Source organism: Culex quinquefasciatus, chromosome 3 (genome assembly GCF_015732765.1).
Source record: "Culex quinquefasciatus strain JHB chromosome 3, VPISU_Cqui_1.0_pri_paternal, whole genome shotgun sequence".
Taxonomy (NCBI): domain Eukaryota; kingdom Metazoa; phylum Arthropoda; class Insecta; order Diptera; family Culicidae; genus Culex; species Culex quinquefasciatus.
The window spans coordinates 13168293-13190637 of NC_051863.1; positions in this window are offsets into that span (position 1 = coordinate 13168293).

Here is a 22345-nt window from a genome sequence, read left to right on the forward strand (position 1 = left end):
ATTTTGACAATTTTGACAATTTTGACAATTTTGACAATTTTGACAATTTTGACAATTTTGACAATTTTGACAATTTTGACAATTTTGACAATTTTGACAATTTTGACAATTTTGACAATTTTGACAATTTTGACAATTTTGACAATTTTGACAATTTTGACAATTTTGACAATTTTGACAATTTTGACAATTTTGACAATTTTGACAATTTTGACAATTTTGACAATTTTGACAATTTTGACAATTTTGACAATTTTGACAATTTTGACAATTTTGACAATTTTGACAATTTTGACAATTTTGACAATTTTGACAATTTTGACAATTTTGACAATTTTGACAATTTTGACAATTTTGACAATTTTGACAATTTTGACAATTTTGACAATTTTGACAATTTTGACAATTTTGACAATTTTGACAATTTTGACAATTTTGACAATTTTGACAATTTTGACAATTTTGACAATTTTGACAATTTTGACAATTTTGACAATTTTGACAATTTTGACAATTTTGACAATTTTGACAATTTTGACAATTTTGACAATTTTGACAATTTTGACAATTTTGACAATTTTGACAATTTTGACAATTTTGACAATTTTGACAATTTTGACAATTTTGACAATTTTGACAATTTTGACAATTTTGACAATTTTGACAATTTTGACAATTTTGACAATTTTGACAATTTTGACAATTTTGACAATTTTGACAATTTTGACAATTTTGACAATTTTGACAATTTTGACAATTTTGACAATTTTGACAATTTTGACAATTTTGACAATTTTGACAATTTTGACAATTTTGACAATTTTGACAATTTTGACAATTTTGACAATTTTGACAATTTTGACAATTTTGACAATTTTGACAATTTTGACAATTTTGACAATTTTGACAATTTTGACAATTTTGACAATTTTGACAATTTTGACAATTTTGACAATTTTGACAATTTTGACAATTTTGACAATTTTGACAATTTTGACAATTTTGACAATTTTGACAATTTTGACAATTTTGACAATTTTGACAATTTTGACAATTTTGACAATTTTGACAATTTTGACAATTTTGACAATTTTGACAATTTTGACAATTTTGACAATTTTGACAATTTTGACAATTTTGACAATTTTGACAATTTTGACAATTTTGACAATTTTGACAATTTTGACAATTTTGACAATTTTGACAATTTTGACAATTTTGACAATTTTGACAATTTTGACAATTTTGACAATTTTGACAATTTTGACAATTTTGACAATTTTGACAATTTTGACAATTTTGACAATTTTGACAATTTTGACAATTTTTACAATTTTTACAATTTTTACAATTTTGACAATTTTGACAATTTTGACAATTTTGACAATTTTGACAATTTTGACAATTTTGACAATTTTGACAATTTTGACAATTTTGACAATTTTGACAATTTTGACAATTTTGACAATTTTGACAATTTTGACAATTTTGACAATTTTGACAATTTTGACAATTTTGACAATTTTGACAATTTTGACAGTTTTGACAATTTTGACAATTTTAACAATTTTGACAATTTTGACAATTTTGACAATTTTGACAATTTTGACAATTTTGACAATTTTGACAATTTTGACAATTTTGACAATTTTGACAATTTTGACAATTTTGACAATTTTGACAATTTTGACAATTTTGACAATTTTGACAATTTTGACAATTTTGACAATTTTGACAATGTTGACAATTTTGACAATTTTGACAATTTTGACAATTTTGACAATTTTGACAATTTTAACAATTTTGACAATTTTGACAATTTTGACAATTTTGACAATTTTGACAATTTTGACAATTTTGACAATTTTGACAATTTTGACAATTTTGACAATTTTGACAATTTTGACAATTTTGACAATTTTGACAATTTTGACAATTTTGACAATTTTGACAATTTTGACAATTTTGACAATTTTGACAATTTTGACAATTTTGACAATTTTGACAATTTTGACAATTTTGACAATTTTGACAATTTTGACAATTTTGACAATTTTGACAATTTTGACAATTTTGACAATTTTGACAATTTTGACAATTTTGACAATTTTGACAATTTTGACAATTTTGACAATTTTGACAATTTTGACAATTTTGACAATTTTGACAATTTTGACAATTTTGACAATTTTGACAATTTTGACAATTTTGACAATTTTGACAATTTTTACAATTTTGACAATTTTGACAATTTTGACAATTTTGACAATTTTGACAATTTTGACAATTTTGACAATTTTGACAATTTTGACAATTTTGACAATTTTGACAATTTTGACAATTTTGACAATTTTGACAATTTTGACAATTTTGACAATTTTGACAATTTTGACAATTTTGACAATTTTGACAATTTTGACAATTTTGACAATTTTGACAATTTTGACAATTTTTGACAATTTTGACAATTTTGACAATTTTGACAATTTTGACAATTTTGACAATTTTGACAATTTTGACAATTTTGACAATTTTGACAATTTTGACAATTTTGACAATTTTGACAATTTTGACAATTTTGACAATTTTGACAATTTTGACAATTTTGACAATTTTGACAATTTTGACAATTTTGACAATTTTGACAATTTTGACAATTTTGACAATTTTGACAATTTTGACAATTTTGACAATTTTGACAATTTTGACAATTTTGACAATTTTGACAATTTTGACAATTTTGACAATTTTGACAATTTTGACAATTTTGACAATTTTGACAATTTTGACAATTTTGACAATTTTGACAATTTTGACAATTTTGACAATTTTGACAATTTTGACAATTTTGACAATTTTGACAATTTTGACAATTTTGACAATTTTGACAATTTTGACAATTTTGACAATTTTGACAATTTTGACAGTTTTGACAATTTTGACAATTTTGACAATTTTGACAATTTTGACAATTTTGACAATTTTGACAATTTTGACAATTTTGACAATTTTGACAATTTTGACAATTTTGACAATTTTGACAATTTTGACAATTTTGACAATTTTGACAATTTTGACAATTTTGACAATTTTGACAATTTTGACAATTTTGACAATTTTGACAATGTTGACAATTTTGACAATTTTGACAATTTTGACAATTTTGACAATTTTGACAATTTTAACAATTTTGACAATTTTGACAATTTTGACAATTTTGACAATTTTGACAATTTTGACAATTTTGACAATTTTGACAATTTTGACAATTTTGACAATTTTGACAATTTTGACAATTTTGACAATTTTGACATTTTGACAATTTTGACAATTTTGACAATTTTGACAATTTTGACAATTTTGACAATTTTGACAATTTTGACAATTTTGACAATTTTGACAATTTTGACAATTTTGACAATTTTGACAATTTTGACAATTTTGACAATTTTGACAATTTTGTCAATTTTGACAATTTTGACAATTTTGACAATTTTGACAATTTTGACAATTTTGACAATTTTGACAATTTTGACAATTTTGACAATTTTGACAATTTTGACAATTTTGACAATTTTGACAATTTTGACAATTTTGACAATTTTGACAATTTTGACAATTCTGACATCGTATTTTGCTTAGACATGACAAAATTTATTATTTATGCACGTCAAATAACTATCTGTGAATAATCCGGGAAAATTGTCACCGTTGGTTGGTCGAAATGATGGGAAAAGTCATTCTCCTGTGATGCGACTAACCGGAAGCAATCCTTCATGAATAATCAATGAAATTCGATGGCAAATGAAGGAACGAAGTACGGCGATGGTTTTGGTGTCGGTGGTGGCAATAGTTAAATTTGAGGAGCCTGTTTGAAAGAGTTGAAATAGGTTGAGAAATTGTTTGTCGAAGCTTTGCCTAATTTTTTTTCTAAATCAATATTTCAGTCTATGAATAAATAATTTTATCGATTTTTTTTTGTGATTTTCATCTCCTTCGTCTGGACTCCCTCTCCAGAACTTGGAGTAGCGTCGGAGATTTTGAAATTCGGGTAAACCACACTGCCCGCACCCCGTGCAGAAGGTCCCAATCATCATCGTCGTGGGTGGCTAGGGCGGATCTTCTTGTCCAAGTCGAATCGACTTAGAATGGCAAGTGCAGAATCAGAACGGATGATTTGTATTCCGCACGAATTGCGAGTGATTGCCAAGTGGCTGGTTGGGGCAACCAGGGCAAGTTGGGCATCTTTGAAAGGATTTTTCTTTTTTACTTAAAACAATAATAAGTTGTTGTGAAATCCAAGCATGAAAAATTCTAGAATCTTAAATTCTTTCAGGAAAACTCCAACTCCCCATGCTAGTTAGCTGCAGAACTCCGAGCTTCTCCGTAACGTAACGTAATGATTACGGAGCCCAGTTATTTGCATAGGGAAAGTGGTGGTCACCCAGCTGGGACTTTGTGAGGTTTCCGGCGGATACGATATGGCCGGAACGTTTGACGATTGCGCCTGTGACTGTGAGCAACTTCTGCCTCAGATGACGATGATTGAATGGTGTGTTTTTTTTTTGGTTCAGAAGATCTGCAAGCGATGGAACTCAGATTTGAAACCCTAGTTCTATTACAAAATCGTAACATCAACTATTCTACATCTTAAACTCTTCTAAAAGAAAATCTTTTTTCTAAACATGTCTCATTTGGCTGAAGTGACTTCTTCAAAATCCTGAAATAAAAATCGACCCATTTCCTATTTGAGCACTATTGGACGCAGAGCTTTTCAAATCCGAAAAAAATAAAAGATCAAAGCAAATCAGAGGAGATGCTTCACCATGCCTTGATTTCGCTCGTGAATTGGCTCAACCCTCACCGGAAGTAGTTCTTTGAATGTGCGTTTGAGGAAGCCATCAGCCCACAAAAAAGGAGGAGAGACATTCGTCTGAGCGTATTCAACTCGTTAGGAAACATGGCCATTTAAGGATTTGGCTGAGCCGTTATCGGTTGAGTTTGGGTTCAGAAATGCTTCGGTCAAATGGTCATTTTAAAGGTAAGCCTAAAGTTTAATCGCAACAAAAAAATGTTTAAAATTTGTTAAAAGAATATTGATCATAAAGTCAAGCTATTTCCTGCAACTGAAATTTTCATCTAACGTCAAATAATCACAGACTTTCAAACAGTTTGATAACATGCTCGTGCAACTTTACCCGGATTCCACTTGAGAAACTCCTTCTCCGAACATAATAATGTTCACTCCCATCAAAGAACACTTGTTTACCTGTTTGGCAGCGCTGCGGTAAACTTGTCGAATGACGGCCAAAACTTTGACATCGGGCAAAACTACGTTCTATAGCGGTTACCATCGCGCATATATGAAGCGTATAGAAATAATTTCCTTATTAGAAAACTTTCAATGGACCCCCCGCGGAGTTACGCGGCTCGTATCGAAAGTTGGAACTTGAAGCACTCCAAGTGGCATGTTGCTGATTAAGGGGTCAACTACTGTGAGCTGATAATTCTATAAAATGATACAATTGATTGTATGTTGGAAATCACAGAAGTAAAAACAGATTTAGATTTAGAATTCAGAAGTAAAAATTCTAACTACAATTAAATGAGTCATGTAACTCCTTACAACCCCTTCCAAACTATTACAAAAGGGATATTACTTCAACTTGAGGGCAGCCCTTCCACAGCACTCGTTGATGCCTTCGGGGAACATGACCTAAAATTGCGATTTTAATGATTTCGTCCCGCTCAATTAACGTTGGCCATCGAAATAGCGCTGCAAGTGGAGGGTGCCTCGCGAAATGATCCGTAAAAGTGACAAATTTGCTAATTTGATTGAGGGCTGAGTTGTTTCGCACCATCACCCCTGCGAGATGCCAGGGGCGGCGTGTTGGCATTATGAAAAATTGCCTCCTGTTAGGGTGGCCCCCAACTGGGTTGAATCATGGCTTCTTCTTGAGGGCTGCACGGGGAATTATTAATTCCATTGATTTTGATTGCCATCCATCTCATTTAGCGTGGTTGAAGTTTGGCGTGCCTTTGAGGAGGGTTTGGAATTTTAGGAGGTTTTGAGGAATCTGAGGTTAAGAAGCCAGCGTTGAACTATGAGAAAAAATTGTTTTATGGAATTTGATTTGGATTTTTTAAATAAAAGTTTATTATTTGAGCAATTCCATGTCAAATAGGGAATCGGTTGTGCCCGACCCTTTCCGATTTCAATGAAACTTTGTAGATATGTTATGCTACGCTTATATGAGCCATTTATGTGTAAATGGAGCCAGTTTCACTCGATAATGACATTTGAGAAGGGCGTAAGTGTTTTAAATATAGTTGTAATTCGTAATTTAAATATTTCTTTATCTAGAAACCGTTTCATCGTATCAAAAGGTAGTCAAAGACAAACATGTACAAAGATTGACGACTTTCCGAATAAAATACACTGGAAAAATCACGATTTTTTTCGTTCAATTTTTTTTTTGTGAAGATAGCCTAAAATGATACAAAAAGACTCATGAAAAATGTAAGATGGGGCAACTCACCTAAAAAAATACATAAATCATTTACTGAAACTGTTTTTTTTGAAAACAGCTCTAAACGTCAAAATTGTTAAAACAAAAAACGCGAATCGATTTTCCAGACAAGTTTCCATATTGACCACTGTCCTTATTCCAATCCTTGTAAAGTTACAGAGGTTTAAAAAAAAATGTGAAAAAATAGGTTTTTGTCTTCCTCACCTTACTGAGGGAAGGCTATAAAATCACTGGAAAAGTGAACTTATTAATTTGACCTCGTAGACCCACCTTCACGTATACATATCGACTCAGAATCATGTTCTGAGCAAATGTCTGTGTGAATGTGTGTAGGTGGGTGGACAAAAAAAATTGTCACTCGATTATCTCCAGACTGGATGAACGGATTTTGACCGTATTAGTCTCATTCGATCCGTCTTGGGGTCCCATAGGTCTCTATTTAAAATCAGCAAATTTAGTTAAGTACTTCAAAAGTTATGCTAAAAAACGACTTTGGCGTATGTCCGGAAGATTGTAAAAAGAGTGGTTTTTGCAAGAAAACCTATCATGTTATACATTTTTAGAAAGGTATTAAAAAGACCTTTCCAATGAGCCCAAAAAATTGAAGATCTGACAACCCTATCAAAAGTTATCAGCGCTTAAGTGTTATTTATACACTTTTTGGAGGCAGGATCTCAGATATTTCAATAAAAATGATTTCCGGGTCCATCATGCGACCCATCGTTAGTAAGATAATCGAAAGACCTTTCAAATTAGCCTAGAACATCATGGATCTGGCAACCCTATCAAAAGTTATTAGTACTTAAGTGTAATTTATACACTTTTTGGAAGCCGGAATTCAGATATTGTGATAAAAATATTGTCTGAATCTTCCATGTGAACTATCGTTGAATAGGTTTTTTATGAGACCTTGCCGATGAGCCAGAAATATTGAAGGTCTGCGAACCCTATCAAATCAAGTCTGTCTTATAGAAATTGCCAAAAACCACTAAAATACATATTTTTAAACATTTTTATTTTCAAAACCGTTGTATTTATCTTTACAAGGATTGGACATAGGACAATGGTCAATATAAAGACTTTTATGTTAAATTGTCTGGAAAATCAATTCCCTTTATCGGTTTTAGAATATATTGACGTTTAGACCACTTTTCAAAAAAACAGTTTTAGTAAATGATTTTTGTATTTTTTTAGGAGAGATATACCATCCTATATTTTTTGTGAGTCTTTTTGTTACATTTTAGGCTATTTACACAAAAAAATTGAACGAAAAAAAATGGTGACATCGCCTTCAAATTTAACTTTTAATCCTAAAAACTGAAAAATCTAATAAAAGTGGCGTGTATTTTTCTTTCAGTGCACGGTGTGTTTTCTGGGCAACCTAAAGGAGAAAAAATAGTAATCGCTACTTTCAAATGTGTCTTATAGCTTTCCAATGCTTCTAAGAGCGAAATGTTTCATCGAAAAATTTCTGAGATATCTTTATTTTAAGTTTTTTTGTTTTAAAATCCTTCATCATTTATTGGAAACATTTTAATAACAGCTTAGGAAACTGTGTGGATCAATCGGACCGCGCACTGGACTCACAATCCAGAGGTCGCCGGTTCGAATCCCGGGGCGGACGCAAAACATTCTAAGTGTAAATATAGGTATTCGGTGCCCTCTCCCCGTGCCCATACACGCAACCGAGATCGGCGGAAATTCGTGCGAAATCCCTCTCAAACCGAGAAGAAAATCCTTCCGCGCACGGACAGGTGAGAAATCCCCCACGATGCTTGTGAGGGAAAACCGCATGAATTATTTCAAGCCTTCAAACACGAAAAAACTCACACAACGAAACCATTTTTTATTTGTATTAGTGTTCACCCAGCTGCGGTTAACGTGGATGTATTGGTGAACATTTTTTTAATACGCTTGTATGTGTGTGTTACAAGAAGTTTTTTCTTCTTATTCTTTTTCTTTTTTATTTGGGAATAAAAGCAGGTTGATTTCGCAATTTACTTTTTTATTCAAGAAACTCACAAAACACCTCACGAAATCACAATAAACATCACTACTGGCAGTCTACTGTATTCATTTACAGATCGTTGGGTGCACCTCTCCGATGTTGCCCGAAACAGATTGCTCCCGCGATTCTGCCATCTGCACTCCACGAACCGTTGATGTTCCGAACCGGCATTCCTCGATTGCGTGTTCCGACACGAACAGCATTCCGATAAGGTTTCCAGATGAGCAACCGTTTCTGCAAACAAAAAACAAAAACAAGAACCCTCCATCAATTCTCTGACAGATTTTTCCATTCTCAGAAGTTCGACTCTTTTTAACTCAAACGATAATGTTTGCTTACCTGCTTGACAGTACATATTTAAAGATGAAAAGCATTTAAACTAAATATTTTTTAAAATTAAGTTGCTTTCTGTCGTCAAAAGACCGCCGACAAAATCACACGAGCAAATCGACTGACTTGACGTGTCGTCAGCAGCGGGAGCTGCAAGTGTGTAAGTTTTGACAAGGGGCAGTCCATAAACCACGGTTATTGTCATGTTACATATGGGTCACCCCCAAACTACCTAGAAACATTTTTATTGCTAACATTTTTTTTTTTTTTTTTTGAAAGATTATGAAATAAAAACAATTTTTTAAATATGATTTAAAAATCAATTGAACTTTAAAAATGTTTATATTCTACGAAATACAAATAAAAAAGGATTGGTTTCAGGAAAAGTTTTGTCTCATAATTGTTTTTAATCATTAATTATAATTAAATTAATCATGTAAAATTGTAAAATTGTAAAATTGTAAAATAGTAAAATTGTGAAATTGTAAAATTGTAAAATTGTAAAATTGTAAAATTGTAAAATTGTAAAATTGTAAAATTGTAAAATTGTAAAATTGTAAAATTGTAAAATTGTAAAATTGTAAAACTGTAAAATTGTAAAATTGTAAAATTGTAAAATTGTAAAATTGTAAAATTGTAAAATTGTAAAATTGTAAAATTGTAAAATTGTAAAATTGTAAAATTGTAAAATTGTAAAATTGTAAAATTGTAAAATTGTAAAATTGTAAAATTGTAAAATTGTAAAATTGTAAAATTGTCAAATTGTAAAATTGTCAAATTGTCAAATTGTCAAATTGTCAAATTGTCAAATTGTCAAATTGTCAAATTGTCAAATTGTCAAATTGTCAAATTGTCAAATTGTCAAATTGTCAAATTGTCAAATTGTCAAATTGTCAAATTGTCAAATTGTCAAATTGTCAAATTGTCAAATTGTCAAATTGTAAAATTGTAAAATTGTAAAATTGTAAAATTGTAAAATTGTAAAATTGTAAAATTGTAAAATTGTAAAATTGTCAAATTGTCAAATTGTCAAATTGTCAAATTGTAAAATTGTAAAATTGTCAAATTGTAAAATTGTAAAATTGTAAAATTGTAAAATTGTAAAATTGTAAAATTGTAAAATTGTAAAATTGTAAAATTGTAAAATTGTAAAATTGTAAAATTGTAAAATTGTAAAATTGTAAAATTGTAAAATTGTAAAATTGTAAAATTGTAAAATTGTCAAATTGTCAAATTGTCAAATTGTCAAATTGTAAAATTGTAAAATTGTAAAATTGTAAAATTGTAAAATTGTAAAATTGTCAAATTGTAAAATTGTAAAATTGTAAAATTGTAAAATTGTAAAATTGTAAAATTGTAAAATTGTAAAATTGTAAAATTGTAAAATTGTAAAATTGTAAAATTGTAAAATTGTAAAATTGTAAAATTGTAAAATTGTAAAATTGTAAAATTGTAAAATTGTAAAATTGTAAAATTGTAAAATTGTAAAATTGTAAAATTGTAAAATTGTAAAATTGTAAAATTGTAAAATTGTAAAATTGTAAAATTGTAAAATTGTAAAATTGTAAAATTGTAAAATTGTAAAATTGTAAAATTGTAAAATTGTAAAATTGTAAAATTGTAAAATTGAAAAATTGTAAAATTGTAAAATTGTAAAATTGTAAAATTGTAAAATTGTAAAATTGTAAAATTGTAAAATTGTAAAATTGTAAAATTGTAAAATTGTAAAATTGTAAAATTGTAAAATTGTAAAATTGTAAAATTGTAAAATTGTCAAATTGTCAAATTGTCAAATTGTCAAATTGTCAAATTGTCAAATTGTCAAATTGTCAAATTGTCAAATTGTCAAATTGTCAAATTGTCAAATTGTCAAATGGTCAAATTGTCAAATTGTCAAATTGTCAAATTTTCAAATTGTCAAATTGTCAAATTGTCAAAATGTCAAAATGTCAAATTGTCAAATTGTCAAATTGTCAAATTGTCAAATTTTCAAATTGTCAAATTGTCAAATTGTCAAATTGTCAAATTGTCAAATTGTCAAATTGTCAAATTGTCAAATTGTCAAATTGTCAAATTGTCAAATTGTCAAATTGTCAAATTGTCAAATTGTCAAATTGTCAAATTGTCAAATTGTCAAATTGTCAAATTGTCAAATTGTCAAATTTTCAATTTGCAAATTATAAAATTGTCAAATTGTCAAATTGTCAAAATGTCAAAATGTCAAAATGTCAAAATGTCAAAATGTCAAAATGTCAAAATGTCAAAATGTCAAAATGTCAAAATGTCAAAATGTCAAAATGTCAAAATGTCAAAATGTCAAAATGTCAAAATGTCAAAATGTCAAAATGTCAAAATGTCAAAATGTCAAAATGTCAAAATGTCAAAATGTCAAAATGTCAAAATGTCAAAATGTCAAAATGTCAAAATGTCAAAATGTCAAAATGTCAAAATGTCAAAATGTCAAAATGTCAAAATGTCAAAATGTCAAAATGTCAAAATGTCAAAATGTCAAAATGTCAAAATGTCAAAATGTCAAAATGTCAAAATGTCAAAATGTCAAAATGTCAAAATGTCAAAATGTCAAAATGTCAAAATGTCAAAATGTCAAAATGTCAAAATGTCAAATTGTCAAATTGTCAAATTGTCAAATTGTCAAAATGTCAAAATGTCAAAATGTCAAATTGTCAAAATGTCATATTCAAATGTCCAAATGACCAATTAACAATAAAACATTTTTTTTCTGTTCAAGTCATGTCACTCCTGCACCACACTGCTAAGTGAATTTGTGCTGATCGGCGATACAAATTAAGCACGCATACTTGTGCACAGCACTGACGTGTGAGATACAACTGCGCGTCGTGTGTTTACGTTCTTGGTCAAAGAATTTGAAATATTTCGACACATTCCTGTGATGGTATGCGTGAATTTTCGAGACAGTTCAATTCGGGAGGGATTTCCTCGCGATTTCAGCGTTGTCCCACACAAATCAAATTGGGAGGGCCTCTCTCACGGATTTCTCGTTTGCGTGTACCTTCACACTTAGGAGACCCGGGAGGCGGAGTCTTGTCGCAACGATACAAGCCTGTGGATCCGTTGACGAAACCGCAAGCGGCGCAAGGTTTAAGAGGGCCACATTATAAGGTGTTACGTCGATTCCGTTCCAATAATTCCAACAGTCCGATATTCAACTTGCATCCATAAAACATTTGCCAACAATACCGAAACGAGTAAACCATATCGTCATTGAATTATAACATAATTGTTCATGAAATTTTTCAGCGAACTTTTTTCAAAATGCTTTTCTCATTATTGAAGGAATCAACAATATTTCTGTGAACTACTCAAAATTTTCACAATGCTACGTATTTTCGAAAAAGTGCTAAAAATTTCAGTTTTTTACAATGTGATACCCATGATATGTTTTTTGTGGAATACTCAACAACATTATTGTTGAACATACGTAGTTTTGTGAATATTTTAAGCATTTCACAAAAAATATTTTAACTGTCGGAATGCATGAAAAAACATCCGGGTGATTTAGTATCCATTTCCTAAAAAAATGAAATTTTAAGTACTTTTTTCAAAAATATGTAGCTTTGTGAAAATTTTTAGTTTTTATTTTAATTGTAGGTATAACTTTCGAAATATTTGAAAAAATCCCGATCATTTGACACCAATATTGTAAAACACTGACATTTTGAGTATTTATTTCGATATTACGTATCTTTGTGAAAATTTTGAGTATTTTCGAAAAAATGTGTTATAAAAAATGTGTTTAGGTGCACTCCCCATTCAAGCCTTCGGACTCCTAGGTTCGAGCAGAAACTTGCAATAGAGACCACAAAAGACCCGGGGGGTCGTTAATGTGGATGGTTTGATTTTTGATTGATTGATTTGTGTTATAACTTTCGAAGTGTATGAAAAAATCCCGATCATGTAATACTTATATTGCAAAAACTTAAATTTTTAGTACTTCTTCGAAAATTCGTAGTTTTGTGAAAATGCTGAGTTTTTTTTTTCAAAATTTTAGTTATAACTTTCAAAATATTCGAAAAATCCCGATCATTTGACACCCATATTGTAAAACACTGACATTTTGAGTATTTATTTCGAAAATACGTATCTTTGTGAAAATTTTGAGAATTTCCGAAAAATGTGTTATAACTTTCGAAATGCATGAAAAAATCCCGATCATGTAATACTTACATTGTAAAAAAACTGAAATTTTTAGTATTTTTATTCAAAAATACGTAGTATTGTGAATGTTTAGAGAATTTCCAAAATGTGTTATACTTTTCAAAATGTATGATAAAATCCTGATCATTTGATACTCATATTCTAATCTAATCTAATCGAACACAAGCGCAGCCAGTCCGAAGAAAGCATCCTGGAAGAACTTGTGGTTAGATTACGCCCCAAGTTCTTTCTTGTCAATATTAATAATTACAGTACATCCGAGTTACCCCGAAAATGTATAGCAAAAATTAAAGCGGCCAGGCCTACTGCGTTGCATTAACCGCAGAGACAGATTCTGTAAACGGATCACATTTCACAGAATCAACAGGGGAGGAAGGATGCGTGGACATACCGTACCAAACGCTCCGAATTAGTTGAGTGTGGTGTGTTAGTGTGAATTGGCAATTATCCTGATCATTTGATACTCATATTGTTAAAAAACTGAAATTTTGAGTATTTTTTTTCGAAAAAACGTAGTTTTGTGAAAATTTTGAGTATTTTCAAAAAAAATGTGTTTAAACGCATGTTATAAAAACTGTAATTTTTAGTATTTTTTTGAAAATACGTAGCCTTATGAAAATTTTTGGTATTTCACAATAAAATTGTAACTTTCGAAAAGTATGAAAAATCCTGATTATTTGATAATGGGTAGCATTAACAATAGTATTGGGTAATATTTTGGAGAAACATTGCATTTTCAATACATAGGAAAAAATACATATTTTTGTGAACATAGTACTTACAAGCTTTTCGAGCAAATCAAGAAATAATTTCAAGAAATGGATTTAAATGGATGAAGGGGAGAAGCATTTTTTTAGGTCAAACACGTACCTCAAATTAAGATAGCTGCTAAAAATGACAATATTTGTTCTAGAAGAGAGATTTTAATAGCAAAATTTTACTAGCTTATATCTGTAAGCCCATACATCCAATTGAAATGTGGTCAAAGACCTTATGAGAAATTGGACGAGCTTTTTGGTAAAAATATTTTCGAGACTGAAAAATCAAGTCTGTCAAATAGTCAAATAGTCAAAAACAATCAAAAAACCTATTTTTTCAACATTTTTATTTATAAAACCTCTGTAACTTCACAAGAATTGGACTTAGGACAATGGTCAATACGGAGACTTTTATATAAAATTGTCTGGAAAATCGACTCGCGTGTTCGGTTTTTGAAAATTTTGACGTTTAGAGCACTTTTCAAAAAAACAGTTTCAGCTAATGATTTTTGTATTTGTTTATGTGAGTTGCTCCATCCTGAATTTTTCGTGAGTCTTTTTGTAACATCTTAGGCTATTTACACAAAAATTTTGAAAGAAATAAATCGTGGGCTCACCTTCAAATTTAACTTTTAAACTTAAAAATCGAAAAATTTCATAAAACTGGAGTGTTTTTTTCTTTCAGTGTTTTTTTTTTCGGAAAGCCCGTCAAATTTCCTATAAGTTTGTCTTTGACTACTTTTTGATACGATGCAAAGGCTTCGAGATACAGCAATATTTAAATTACGAAATACCAAAATATTTAAAACACTTACGCCCTTCTCAAATGTCATTATCGAGTGTAACTGGCTCCATATACACAAAAATGGCTTATATATGCCTAGGATAACATGTCTTTCGCAAAGTTTCATTGAAATCGGAGAGGGTCGAGAAAAAAGTACCTAAAAAATTCCTGTTTTGGGCTGGAATTGCTCTATAAACTAAATGCAAAGTGAATGACCAAATCGTGTTTGAAACGACAAAGTTAGGGAAGAGTGAATTTCGATCGATAATCGACTTTGTTTACAAATGGTGCTTAGGACCTATTGCAAACTAACCCAAGATGTCTTAGAAATGTCTATGAACGGTTCAACTTGAAATTTCAATCACTAGAATTCTTGGTTATATCTTTAGCTTGAAAATAATATTTCTAATAGTTTTTCATTATTTCCGTTTTTATTCTAAAAAAATCTTATATGAACGTTTTGTTGTTGAAAAGAGTATAAACACAAGAATTCAATCAAAACAAAGCAAAGTTATCATTTGTCAACCAGACACTTGATGAACCGAAGACGGTTGAAAGCCCGTGCTTAATTCTGGACGATTTGCTCACTCACTTCTTCGTTGTGAACACATGACTTCAAAAGTCAGTCCCCAAACAGAATTTGATATTATTCAAAGCCCGATGTGTGACGACGACTCGGCAGTGGCTGTGGTTTTGTTCGTCAAACAGAACGAACAGTTGTGTGGGCCTTTCATGCCTAACAAGGCATGGACGACTACTCAGCAGCAGCAACGGGACTGTGAATGTGGAATGTTTCATTATTCCGTTTAATGGAACACACACATCAACACACACACACACACGTAACCGTAGAATATATTGACAGTCGTCTGGACAGCAACCGGAAATGGGAAAATTCCCAAAGACCATGCTCGTGTTCCACGCGGTCGGGTCGGACTGCTGATCTGTACGGGCGATGATCATGAAGACATGCCAGAAGGGAATTCTCTCTCTGCATCAGTTCTGGTTCTGGGATGATGTCCAACGATGCACACACGCCCAAGTCTGGGGGGGTCTGAGCGAAAGTGAGCCCCTCTTTTGTGATTTATGTGCTTACATTTTAAGCTGTTGCATTATATTTGTACATGGCTGTCGAACACAGGCACTGATACATCGGCAAATGGGACGTTTGTGACTGTGTGTTTGTGCGTGTGTGTCAAAAACTGTGTGACGTCAACGGGAGTGGGATCTGTTTGTCGTCATATTTGAAGAAGCATTGTCTTCACTGTTTGTATGCTCCCGTCATCAGGACATCATTGCGCAATGCAGTAGTAGGAAATTTGTCTCAAATCGTTGACTCCAATCTTTGACCAATATTTAAAACGATGCAACGAGTTTGGCATTCTTTCAAAAAAAAATTTAAATATATTCGTCCTTATTGTAAAGATGACAGTATAAGTTTTTGATAAAATTTGTGTAATTTATTAAAGCAAATTCAATTTTAACCTTTTGCTTTAAAATCCTGAAAATAAATTTTCCTGAGGCTGAAAAACATATTTTTTAAATTTGGCCAGTGAATGAGTTTTTCATTTATCTATTTTTAAATAACTTCAAGAGATTCTGAAAAATTTCCCAAAAAAAATGCGTTCTGGAACGGGGAAAAAAATAACATTAAAATTATGGATGTTTTCAGAATACCGATTCAAACACACGGCGTGTTTTCTAGAACAACCTTATCAGGAAAAAATAGTCATCACCACTTTCAAATGTGTCTTATAGGAAATTTTCTCAGCTTTCCAATGCATCTAAAAGCGAAATGTTTCATCGGAAAATTTCTGAGTTATCTCTATTTTAAGTTTTTGGTTTTAAATTCCTTTTTTATTTATTGGAAACTTTATACTAACAGTCCAGAAAACTTATTAAATGATGTGTTTCATGAGTCATTTACTCATCAAAATGTTTGCACATTTTGATGAGTAAGACAAGAAACAACTTTGTAGAAGGTTGCAAACCGCTAAACATTTTGAAAATTATGTTTTGTCTATGTTTTTGAATATATGGGATTTATTCAGAAATTAAATTCATTAAGCAGTGTAAAAATGTATTTTTCACAAGAATTGTTTGATAATTACATATTTTTTGTGTACAAATATCATGTCTACTCTGATTTAGCTTGTTCAACCGAAATTTTGGCAGGTTTGTGATTGTTAATGGTTTTATTGAATTTTGATGAATAAATTTGATATTTTCTTAAGCAAACATTAACCTGGAACATAAATACAAATATGATTTGAAATCGAAAATGTACTACATATTACTATAGCAAGCTTCAAAAGTAATGACACATTCCGCCGTGACGTTGCAACGCTTTGACTTTTCTTTTTTCAGTATTTCGGCTGTAACTCAAAATTACATTGAAAAGGTACATATGTTAGTACAGATTCGGAAAGTACATTAAATTTCCTATAAGAAACAATGTTGAAACATTATTTTAAGCGAATATTCTATTTTTGAGAGGGTGATATGTGGCGTGACGTTGCAACGCGTGACTTTTTCTCAATCCTGACCCAATTCATGTTTCGCCATTAACTCTGCTCTGTTAAACGGCAAATTTGGAGTTCTTCTTCCATTATTAGTGTAAAATTGGCCAACAAATCGAATGCAATCATTAGTTTTTCGAAAAAATTAAACCTCGATTTTTGAAGACCGCTTACATTTCGTGACGTTGCAACGCTTTGTTTTTGAAAACAGGGTTTTTCGTTGCGTTGCAACGTCACGAAATTATAGTTTCAAAATAAATCATAGTTTTTGTTAGGCTGAACAACTGTAGGTTAAGATTTGATTATAAGACATTAAAAGACAGTACAAGGACATGTGAATTGATTGGCCTGCCCATGTTAGACCCCCTCCCCCTATTCTGCTTTCACAGTTGCAGTTCGATTTACGAAGTTTTCCAAAGGGTTTTCAAAATATTTTTTTTTTGTATATTCCATTATCACGAAGGAAACCCCCCCCCCTCTCCCGTCCTCTATCCATGTAACGGGACGTCTATGCATTACGTAACGGCGTAATATCAAGGGGGAGGGAGGAGGGTTCGAGGATTTATACAAAAAAAGTGTATCGGAAATGTATTTCCAGGGGGTGGAGGGGGTCTAAAAATATAAATGTTTTGTTACGTAATGCAAGAACGCTCCCTTAATATTTTAATGGTTTTGTTGACGCCGGGAACCGTAGTGTAGGGGTAAGCGTGATTGCCTCTCACCCAGTCGGCCTGGGTTCGATCCCATACGGTCCCGGTGGCATTTTTCGAGACGAGATTTGTCTGATCACGCCTTCCGTCGGACGGGAAGTAAATGATGGCCTCGGACTAACCTAAAAAGGTTAGGTCGTTAGCTCAGTCCAGGTGTAGGAGTCGTCTCCCTGGGTCCTGCCTCGGTGGAGTCGCTGGTAGGCAGTTGGACTAACAATCCAAAGGTCGTCAGTTCGAATCCCGGGGTGGATGGATGCTAAGGTGTAAAAAGAGGTTTGCAATTGCCTCAACAATCAAGCCTTCGGACACTTAGTTTCGAGTAGGAATCTCGCAATCGAGAACGCCAAGGCAATGCTGTAGAGCGAATAATTTGATTTTTTTTTTACTTTTGTGCTTTTTAAATTAAATTTTTGAATATAATATAACTGTTAAACTGCGCAACATAACATTTTTAATTGTGAACAACAAAACGTTGCATACAACTTATTTAAGTAAGGGTTCGTCCAACAACAGAGTTACAAAAGTTTGTGAAAAAAAAAACAATCGAATCACGTGATTCTTATTGTTTAATGAATTTCACTGTAATTTGACATACATAAGGGTGTGGGATAAAAAAATCATTGCGTTGTATTAGAATAAACCCTCACGTAAATCAGTTTATCATAAAGGGGCCAACCAGTAACCACGTGATTACATTTTGAAAGTTTTAGATTTTTTCCCCCTTGTGAACATCGGTCTATTTTGATTTGTTCAACAAGTTTCATAAAATACTTTTTTTTCGAGTTGCATCAAAGTTCAATGACGGAATTTGTGAATGATCCATGTACAATTCTTTTGTAAATATGCTCGGAAACATCATATAACAAATATATAATATTTAGTACCCTTTTATCTTCAACAACCAACTACGCATACACCTTTTTTGCCATGTGACCAATATGATTTAAAATTTCGTGACGTTGCAACGCAAACTTAAACCTGTTGTAACTTTGGATCTAGACAACCAATTAAGTCGCTCTAGATTGCATTTGAAAGCTCTTTCCAAGTACAAAGAGCATCTGAAGTATCAAAATGATTGAATGTTTAGTTTTTTGTTGACATAAACAAATGTCCCTTTTTCGTGACGTTGCAACGCAATAAAATGGTAAACTTAAACTAGTTTGAAAAAATACTTAATTTAAGATAAACTGCAAACCCATGACATTTCCGTTTAGTACAACTAAAAACCTACAAAATGCAATCAAAAGAATATTTTTTGGATTTTATTTCGCTGAAAACCAGGAGTTTTTAGAAAAATGTTTTAAAACGATGATTTTATCACGAATTGATACATAACCTAACCAACTTGTACAAAATGATATTCAAATGATCAATTAATGAATACCATGATTTTTGAAGCTTCAAGTAGTCTAGAATCAAGGAAAAATATCCAAATAGCTCATACACGCTTTTCAAAATTTCATCCTAAGGTGTACATTGCCTGAGAATGTGTCAATATTTTCATGAGTATAAAATTAAAAAAAAAATTATAAAATGTTTTCTGTAGAAAATGCACTTAAAAGTAACAATAAAACTCGAATCTTCCAATTCAGAATTCTGAAAACACCGTCACAAACATTTATTTTTGCTTGAACAAAAATTAAATAGTATTTTAACAAAAAAAATCTAACAGAAACTTTCTTTCCAAACTATTTGAACAAAAATCAAGACATATATTTAAAAAAACTGAAACAATCATTCCATACTAATGAAAAGTATTTCTCCTAATGCTAGCAACAGTAATTTGCAGTTTAATTTCGAGTCTAAAACATGTTTTGTATCCATGCAACTAGTTAGTGTTTGATTAAGGAAATATAATAAAAATCTTGTAATACCCTATCAATCTCAAACCTGTAGAAATTGCGGTTGTATTAGCTAATTCCAAACTGAATCAGAGCAGACTGGTGTTATTTGTACACAACAATTATGTTATAATCTATTTGTTCTGGTTGAAAATAAGATTTCAATACGATTTTATTATTTTATTATTTGAATAAATCCCACATATTCAAAAATTTGGTTAAAACTTAAATTTTAAAATATTTAGCGGTTTGCAACCTTCTACAAAGTTGTTTCATGTCTTATTTTGCACATTTTGGTCAGTAAAATACACATGAAGCACATGATTTAACAAGTTTCCTGGACTGTTATTTAAAAGTTTCCAATAAATGATCAAGGATTTTAAAAGAAAAAACTTAAAATAGAGATATCTAAGAAATTTCCCGATGAAACATTTCGCTCTTAGAAGCATTGGAAAGCTGAGAAAATTTCCTATAAGACACTTTTGAAAGTAGTGATGACTATTTTTTCTCTTTAAGGTTACCCAGAAAATACGCCGTGTAACAACATATTTGATCCAATGCAAATAAAATTTCAAGTGTAAAGATTCACAAAATTTAAGTGGCAAATTTAAAATTTCAAATAAAAACTTGTACTTGTAATAACTTGTTCAATAGATTTTAAAAAACTTTGTTTTATGTTTTTTTAATCAACAGCTCATAGCTTTGAACAACTTTCGAATTTTATCCACAGAACGAAAATTTACGTAACACTTTGGGAAAAGAAACATGTTCTTTTATATTCTTTTACATCAACAATTTCGCTAGAAAATCGCATTTTTTCAAGATTTACGTTTTTTTTTTCATTCTAGTAAAAACAAATTTGCCGATATTTTTTATTTGACTTAGTTTCATTAAAATATAAAAATCTACACAATATATTTTTATTAATTCTTGAACTGATTTCAAAGCTTTCAGGCAACTTAAAAATGCAGCCATGACTTTATGAAAAAAAAATGTTTGGAAAATAATGAAATTTTAGAAAAAACATCAAAATGTTGTAAAAAAAAACTTCTAATGTTAAAATGTAAAATCAAACTAAGATTATTCTGTTTATTTTTATTTTATTTTATTTTTTAGGTTTCTTGCTTGTTTTTCGATAAAAAGCGCTATTTTCAAGTTACAAGCATGTTGATTTGAAATTTTTCGACTTAAAAATGCTTAAAACTAAAAACTGCTTCACGAAGGCAAAGCACCCCTGCAAAAAATATTTTCGAAATTAGAAAATCAATGAGACTAGAAAAGTTCACGTTTTCTTGTTTTTTCTTTTATTTGCTATATTTCAGCAACAAGAGTTCCAATCTTCAATATCTTTTAGGCAATTTTATTCAAAATTTCAGAACATTTCGAAAAAAAATATTTTATGGAATGGACAATCCTTAACACAATTTAAAAAAAAAATCGAAAAACGGGATTTTTTCAGTTAAAACTTAAGTGATGCCGTTGCAAATATTTTTCAAAGTTTATGTCGCCCCCCCCCCCCTCCCTCCTTCAAAATTGGTCCGAAAAATCAAGGGTTGCCCCTTTTTCAAAAAAAAAAATATCAAAATTTAAATGGAAATAGAAGTCTTATCAACTGAGAACAACCTTATATGCCTTTTCCTGCATTGATAATCATATTCAACATGTTGGGACTCGTTTAAAAATATTTTGAACTTTTATGAAATTACAATCTACAGCACAGCAAATAAAAAAAAATCGTCAGTATATAGAAATTTTGGAAATCAATGATTGCAAAACAACTGGACAGGTGTATGATGCATTTTAAAACACTTTTTTCATTCAAATGTTGACACCGTGGCCTGTAATTTCAATTTTAAGCTTTTTTATCAGAGTAGAGGGACATAAACTTCAAAAAATATTTGCAACGGCCTGACTATATCTTGAAAATGGCGCTCTCTATCAAACAATTTTGTAGGTACTAATCGATTGCAAATTTTAAATCTACACTAAAAAAAAACACTATTTTTTATTTTACCTATAAAAACTATGTTTTTTCATAAAATCATAACTCAGCGGCAACATTTTTGTCCATGCTATGAATCAAACATTGTGTTTTTTTTGTCCTCTAAAACATTTCAAAATATTTTACAAATTCAATTTAGGAAAATTTTATTTTTGTGAAATTAAATAAAATAAATAGAAAAAAAGTAAAAAAAAAAACAAAAAAAAACTCCTAAAAAATGTCTTATGTTTTCCAAATAAGACAGATTTAAAGAAATTTATCTCCATGGCCAGAAGATGGAGTTCTATTTTTTTGCATAATTAAAATATATTTCAAAGTATTTTTTGATCATGCAAAAAAAAGAATTCCATCATCTTGGAAATACATTTCTTTTAATCTGTTTTATTTGGAAAACAAAAGTAAATTTATGAGAAATCCTTAGAATATTGATTAAAATGAATCTTTTTTTGCCAAATTAAAATTTTACCTTTTTCCCAAATTTACCCCAAAAAATTTTAAGCCAAACTATAGTGACATAATAATATTTACTTAACTATCTGTTAATTGCTAACTGTATATTTTTGCATTTAAATTTGAATCAAATTGGGCACATTTGAATCATTTTAAATTTTATGATTTTATGATCGTAAATAGACGTTATACCGCAGGGAAAAAATGTTCATGAAT